Raw genomic sequence first — 6,000 nt, 5'->3', positions numbered from 1 at the left:
GAGAAATGAAATAGGTGTATGCTTTTAAAATTCCAAGTCCTGCTCCCACTAGAAGTGGGAGTGTAAAAAGATACCTGTTTCCCATACACTTCCTAGCACTTGATACTAACAATCCTTTTAACTTTTACTACAGGTTTTTCAAATGATGGTTTAGAGACATGAAAGGCCATCTCTTAACACTGGGTTTGTACATTCCAGGCAGGTAATTGGCACTTGTAAGATGGGAAAATACTTTGAGTAAAGCACAGCGTTTCATTAACAAAAACTGATTTTTAAAATCAAATAATCTACTATCTGCAGGATCTTAGCCTTTTGTTCATCCCAACAGTTAATTGCAAAATTGACCATCTTTATAATTTGTTCCCAAATGATATACACTCAGCTCCCACACAAGATGCCACGAAGGAGCTTCACTTTCTGTGCTTGACGGAACAGCAGCTGCTTCTTTGTCCACACACAAAAAAAGACAAACAAAACCAAATCAAACCAAACCAGTATTCTTTCTGAAACGGCCTTAAAGTCAGAGCAACAGTTGTGGGACACAATTCTGCAACAAACGGAACTTTGGATGCGTGTGTTGGGTGGGAAATTGGACTGGAAGAAGTTTAAGATCCTTTCCAACCTGGACAGCCTGTGTGCCCATGATTCACTTGGCGATTCTCAATTGTAAGGATGACTGATGCTCTCAACAAAATATGACTTTACTTTCTCCCATCTGCCCAGCGCTGCTCAGGATATAGGGATGAATCAGGGAAGGAGACACACAGTCCTGGTTTCACGAGGCTTCCATCATGCAGGCAGGCAGGCAGGCAGGCAGGCAGGATAATGCACCTGCCAGATAATTTCAGAGAGTGAGAAGTGCTCGGCTGCCTTGAAGGAGACGGACAGGAGAAGGAGGTTAGGAGCCCATTCTAAACTACATTTCCCTACTACAGGGTAAGGTCAGGGGCATGCACTCTAAGCCAGGCTAGGGATGAATGTTAAATTCCGGGATGAGGTCCTAAGAGAGACTGCTCTGTCACCTGACAGTCTCTGAGGAAGGAGGGGACCATCCACCCTCGCATAAAGGTGGGAAACAAGACTGAATCATCCCTTCCAGATTCGAGATTCTACAGTTTTCTAAAATGTTGGCAAATCTGAAATCTGAGCTTTCCTCCCTGCAGACTCAGGAGTCCATGATGTGAGTGGCATCCATAGGTCCCCGTGGCAATTTGAGGGAATGCCCCTTGGCATCACCATCCTCACCCTGACTGCGACCATCAAGGGAAACTCATATGCAAAGAAAACAGCTTTCTTGCTTTCTTTCTTTTCTTTGCTTTTCTTTTTGAGACAGAGTTTTACTCTTGTTGCCCAGGCTGGAGTGCAATGGCACAATCTTGGCTTATTGCAACCTCTGCCTCCTGGTTTCAAGTGATTCTCCTAAGTAGCTGGGATTACAGGTTGCCACCACTACACCTGGCTAATTTTGTATTTTTAATAGAGACAGGATTTCACCATGTTGGCCAGGCTGCTCTTGAGCTCCTGACCGCAGGCGATCTGCCCACCTCAGCCTCCCAAAGTTCTGGGATTACAAGCGTGAGCCACCGTGCCCAGCTGGAAAAAACTTTCTTTGGGTTTTTCTGGGTTGGTATGGTTCACTTTGATTGGAGTCTTTGAGTGACAGTGGAGTAGCAGGACCTGGGGGGTAGATTGTCGGCCACTCCTAGCTATGCGACCAAGGAAAAGTTTCTCTACTGTCCTGTGCCTCAGTTTCCCCATCTGTAAAGTCCTCATGGAATTGGGAATGGTGGGTTGCTTCACATAGATAAGGCATTTGATGTTCGCTGCACAGTGAGCACTAGACACACGGTGGCTCCCTTGCAGGGGCAGCCCTCCCTCAGGGTCCTACATGGGGCCAGGTTTCCTTGGGGCAGTGGTACAGCGAGATTTAGGGCCCCGGTGGGCTGGCCTTTGGTTCTGTGTCCATGAAGCTTGCCTCAGTGGTGAGCATTGAGTTGGTGAGCGTCTCCCTGCAGGTCCACCCTGGTACATGAAAATCTGCCCGTGGTGTGGTCTCCTAGGCACATCTTTCCCTGGGTCTTGTCACCTTCATGACAATGCCAAAATACCCACACAGCACATGGCCTGTACAGAAGCCCCTCTATGATCCCTCCTACTTTTTAATTTTTTTTTTTTTTTTTTACAGACGGGGTCTCTGTCACCCAGGCTGGAAGGTAGTGGTGCAATCATAGCTCCCTGGGCTCAGGAGATCTTCCCACCCCAGGCTCCTGAGCAGCCAGGACTACAGGAAGCACCTCCATGTCCAGCTGTTTTATTGTTTTTTAAGAGAAGAGGATTAAGGATCTTGCTGTGTTGCCCAGGCTGGTCTTGAACTCCTGGCATCAAGTGATCCTCCTATCTTGGCCTCCCAAAGTACTGGGATGACAGGCATAAGCCACCCTGCCTGGCCTCCCCTCCTGCTTCCAAGTTAGACAGTATTGATCTCCAAACCCTCTTGGGGACATTGATGTCTGGAACAATTCAAGAAGTTTCCCAGGCTACTTTTGCTCTCTTCTTCATCATATCTATGTCTGAGGCTGACTTTCTGCTTGAAAGGGAGTGAGAGGGCAGAGGGAAAAGACAGGTGTGGAGAAATACGTCAAGAAGGACTTCCTGTGTGTGTGGGATACCATGCCCAGGCAGCTATCAGGGCGGACAGCATGCTGCTCAGGCCTTGCAGGGCGTGGATGCCACATTCCAAAGGGACGTTGGAGGAGAGTTTAGCAAAGGCACCATTGTCAAGGGTGGAGGCAAGATGAGACTAGCAGCTGCACAGCCTGATGCCACCCCAAGAGCTGCAGGATCAGGGAGGGGAGCCTTCCCTGCAGGAGCTGAGAGGATCCACAGTGAGATGCAGCCAACCCATGGAGGCCCGGCAGGGAAAAGCCAGTGGGGGGAATACAGCAGCCTCTCTCCTCCTGCCCTCTGTCTTCTGCAGAACGTCTCATTGGCCAAATCAAACCAAAGACAATGGAGCCTATGAATGCATTTATAAAACTTAGCCCCCAAGGCATAGGGCAGTGAAGAGTCTCAGGGGTAGATGGGGAATGTCTAGTGCAACAAGCTCGTGCTCTAACCCAAACTGACCAATGCTGGGGGCTTCTCTGCAGGAGAGCGTTTTTGCCACATTTCATGTAATTCATCCACTTACAGAACCAGACTCAGGAATGCCTCCCAGACTCTCACCACCTAAAAATAGACCGATGAACCATGTTTCTGTAGAAAAACCAAAGTCCATTCAGTGATGGCTGCTGCTGCCCTCAGTGATGGAAAAGAAGGGGAGAAGGAGGCAGCACCCAGAGAGTGCATGAAGCAGTGTGAGAAATGGGCTTTCTACTCACAGGTAGAATCCTATTTAATCATAAGCTCGAGAGCAGGTTTTGCTACCTTCCATAACAGCCATAAATTATCCCAGTATACTTAAGAGTCGGGTTCATTGATTTATAATACAGTTCATTTATAAAAACCAAACTTATTTCACAGATGACAACAGCTACTTGAAACGCTCTTTAAAGGGAAGGTGGCCTACAAATTATCCAGTTTGGTCTGAAACAAATTATTCATGAGGAATGCAGTGTCAGCAGGAAGTGGACCAAGTATTACTGGCTGACAGGATGAGGCCATATCAGTATCGGATAATTACCCCAGCACCTCAGGATGGAAAGGCACTACTAAGATGGGGAGTGGAGGGCGCCGGCGGAGGCCACAGATGGCCAGCAGCAGAGAGACGTCCTGCGTGGTCTGTCATCTGAAAAATATCTTTGAGGGACAGCTGATTTTTCTGTTTTAAAAGAGGCAAAGTGGGCATATGGAAACGACCTGAATGTCAGAGTGTCACCCAAGGTTCGTGTTCTCATGGCCGTGGAGAACAAGGACATTGATAAACGAAGAGTGAGGTTAAGAGTGGAAGTTTACGGCCGGGCGCGGTGGCTCACACCTGTAATCCCAGCACTTTGGGAGGCCGAGGCGGGTGGATCACAAGGTCAGGAGATCAAGACCATCCTGGCCAACACGGTGAAACGCTGTCTCTACTAAAAATACAAAAAATTAGCCGGGCGTGGTGGCGTGCGCCTATAGTCCCAGCTACTTGAGAGGTTGAGGCAGGGGAATCACTTAAACCCAGGAGGCGGAGGTTGCAGTGAGCCAAGATCGCGCCACTGCACTCTAGCCTGGGTGACAGCACGAGACTCCGACTCAAAAAAAAAAAAAAAAAAAGTGGAAGTTTAATTGGTGAAAGAAAGAACAGCTCTCTGCTGCAGAGCCGGGTCCCAGAGAAGTGGGCTGCCGGACCCGTGGTGAAATGCAGGGGGTTTTAGGAATGAGCTGGTGAGGAGCCAGCATCTGTTTTACATAGGGCATGAAAGGCTGGTTGGACCAAATGTACCATTTGCATAGAGTGAGAAAACTTGGTTAGAACAGGTGAGCCATTTGCACAGGTCACGAGTCTGTGGCAGCCCTCACCCTCATCTTTGACTATGCAGGCAGGTCCTCTGCCTGAGCTGCGCCATGTTGTCCATTCCTTTACTGTACACGTGGCAAGAAAGCAGGGAAGATCTGGCCCCCAGGGAGCCCTCTGCTATTGGCACAGCTCCCGCCATCCCTCATGAAGCTTCCAGCTGGCCTATCTATGTCTTCAGCTTGCTTCTTCAGGCTGCTCTGTTAGACAAGAAATGATTTCTTGGGCTGCTTTTTGTTAGAAGGGAAGCTCTGCTGAGGACCCTTCTGCTCTCACTATCTGCCTAAATAATTCCCTTCTACCTCCTTTATCAATATTATCTATTGCTAGGGAATGCACGCTTAAGGAAAGAGCTTAAGGCCCTAGACAACATACAGTTACTTCTTCGTGGTTTCTGTGGGCCAGGAGGCCGGGCATGGCTTTGCTGAGTCTGCTGAGAAGTGCGATCTGATCAAGGCATCCATCATCCAGGGAGGAGAGCTCATCTGAATGCGAGGCCGGGGAAGGAGCCGCTTCCAATTCACCCAGGTTACTGCAGAAGTTCCCGCAGGCTGCCCTCCTTTCTGGCCTCACGGATCCCTGACGTGGCCTCTTGCTTCATCAAGCCAAGAAGAGAGTCCTAGCAAGACGGGTCTCCCAACATCACACGACGCGAACATGCACAGCCCATCACCTTCACCACCTGCTATGAGTTAGAGCAAGCCTCAGGTCCTGCCTGCCCTCCGGGGAGGAGACCACACAAGGGTGTGAACATCAGCAGGAATGGGATGGAGACCACAGTGAGAAAGGGGGAAGCTATCATGGGGGAAGGAAAGGAAGCTGGAGAGAGAAGGGGATATAGTGCAGCCACAGAGATGGGTGTGTGAAAACTGCAAGGAAGTGGCTTGAAGACATTTGTTATTTCTAGGTATCTGAGCTCTTCCTACAAAGCAAAGGAAAGACATTTCACTCGGATAAAGGCTGGGAAGAAAGGCCCAGCCCTTATTATTTTGAGCATTGTAAGAGAGATCAACACCAAGTGGCCAACCAGAGAATTCCCACTGATTACACCGAAGGGCTTTTCTGTTTTCCCCCAAGAAAGCCCAGGGAGAGAAAGTGTTCCCATTTGCATCTCAGGCCTCAGGGAGGCACAGGAGCTCCATTCAGCAAGATCCATCGCTCTAATCTCCTCTAATAGCTGAGCCCTCCCACCCTAGTGTGCCCCTGGGAAGCATTAGAATGAGGCAACGGTGGAAAGCATCCCCTCTGTTTTCCAGGTTTTTAATGGAGTTGTTGAAAAGGAGGTTTTGTTCAGCAACTTACTGTGCCCCAGGAGGTCTGCAGCGGCCAGGCTGGCTACTGACGGAGGAAGGAGGAGACAGACTCAATATTGTAATGTCCACCGAAGGCTCCAGAAGAAAAAAGAGGGAGCAGGGAGCAAGGAAGGCAGGAAGGCTGGGAGAGGGTGGTAGAAACACTGTCACGATGCTGAGTTCCCTCTGTTGGAAACCAGCCAGGCTGTTCAT

The sequence above is a fragment of the Cebus imitator genome, unplaced genomic scaffold, assembly GCF_001604975.1.
Source record: "Cebus imitator isolate Cc_AM_T3 unplaced genomic scaffold, Cebus_imitator-1.0 Scaffold323, whole genome shotgun sequence".
NCBI lineage: Eukaryota > Metazoa > Chordata > Mammalia > Primates > Cebidae > Cebus > Cebus imitator.
The sequence above is the reverse complement of the archived record's forward strand: the minus strand, read 5'-3'. Positions refer to the sequence as shown.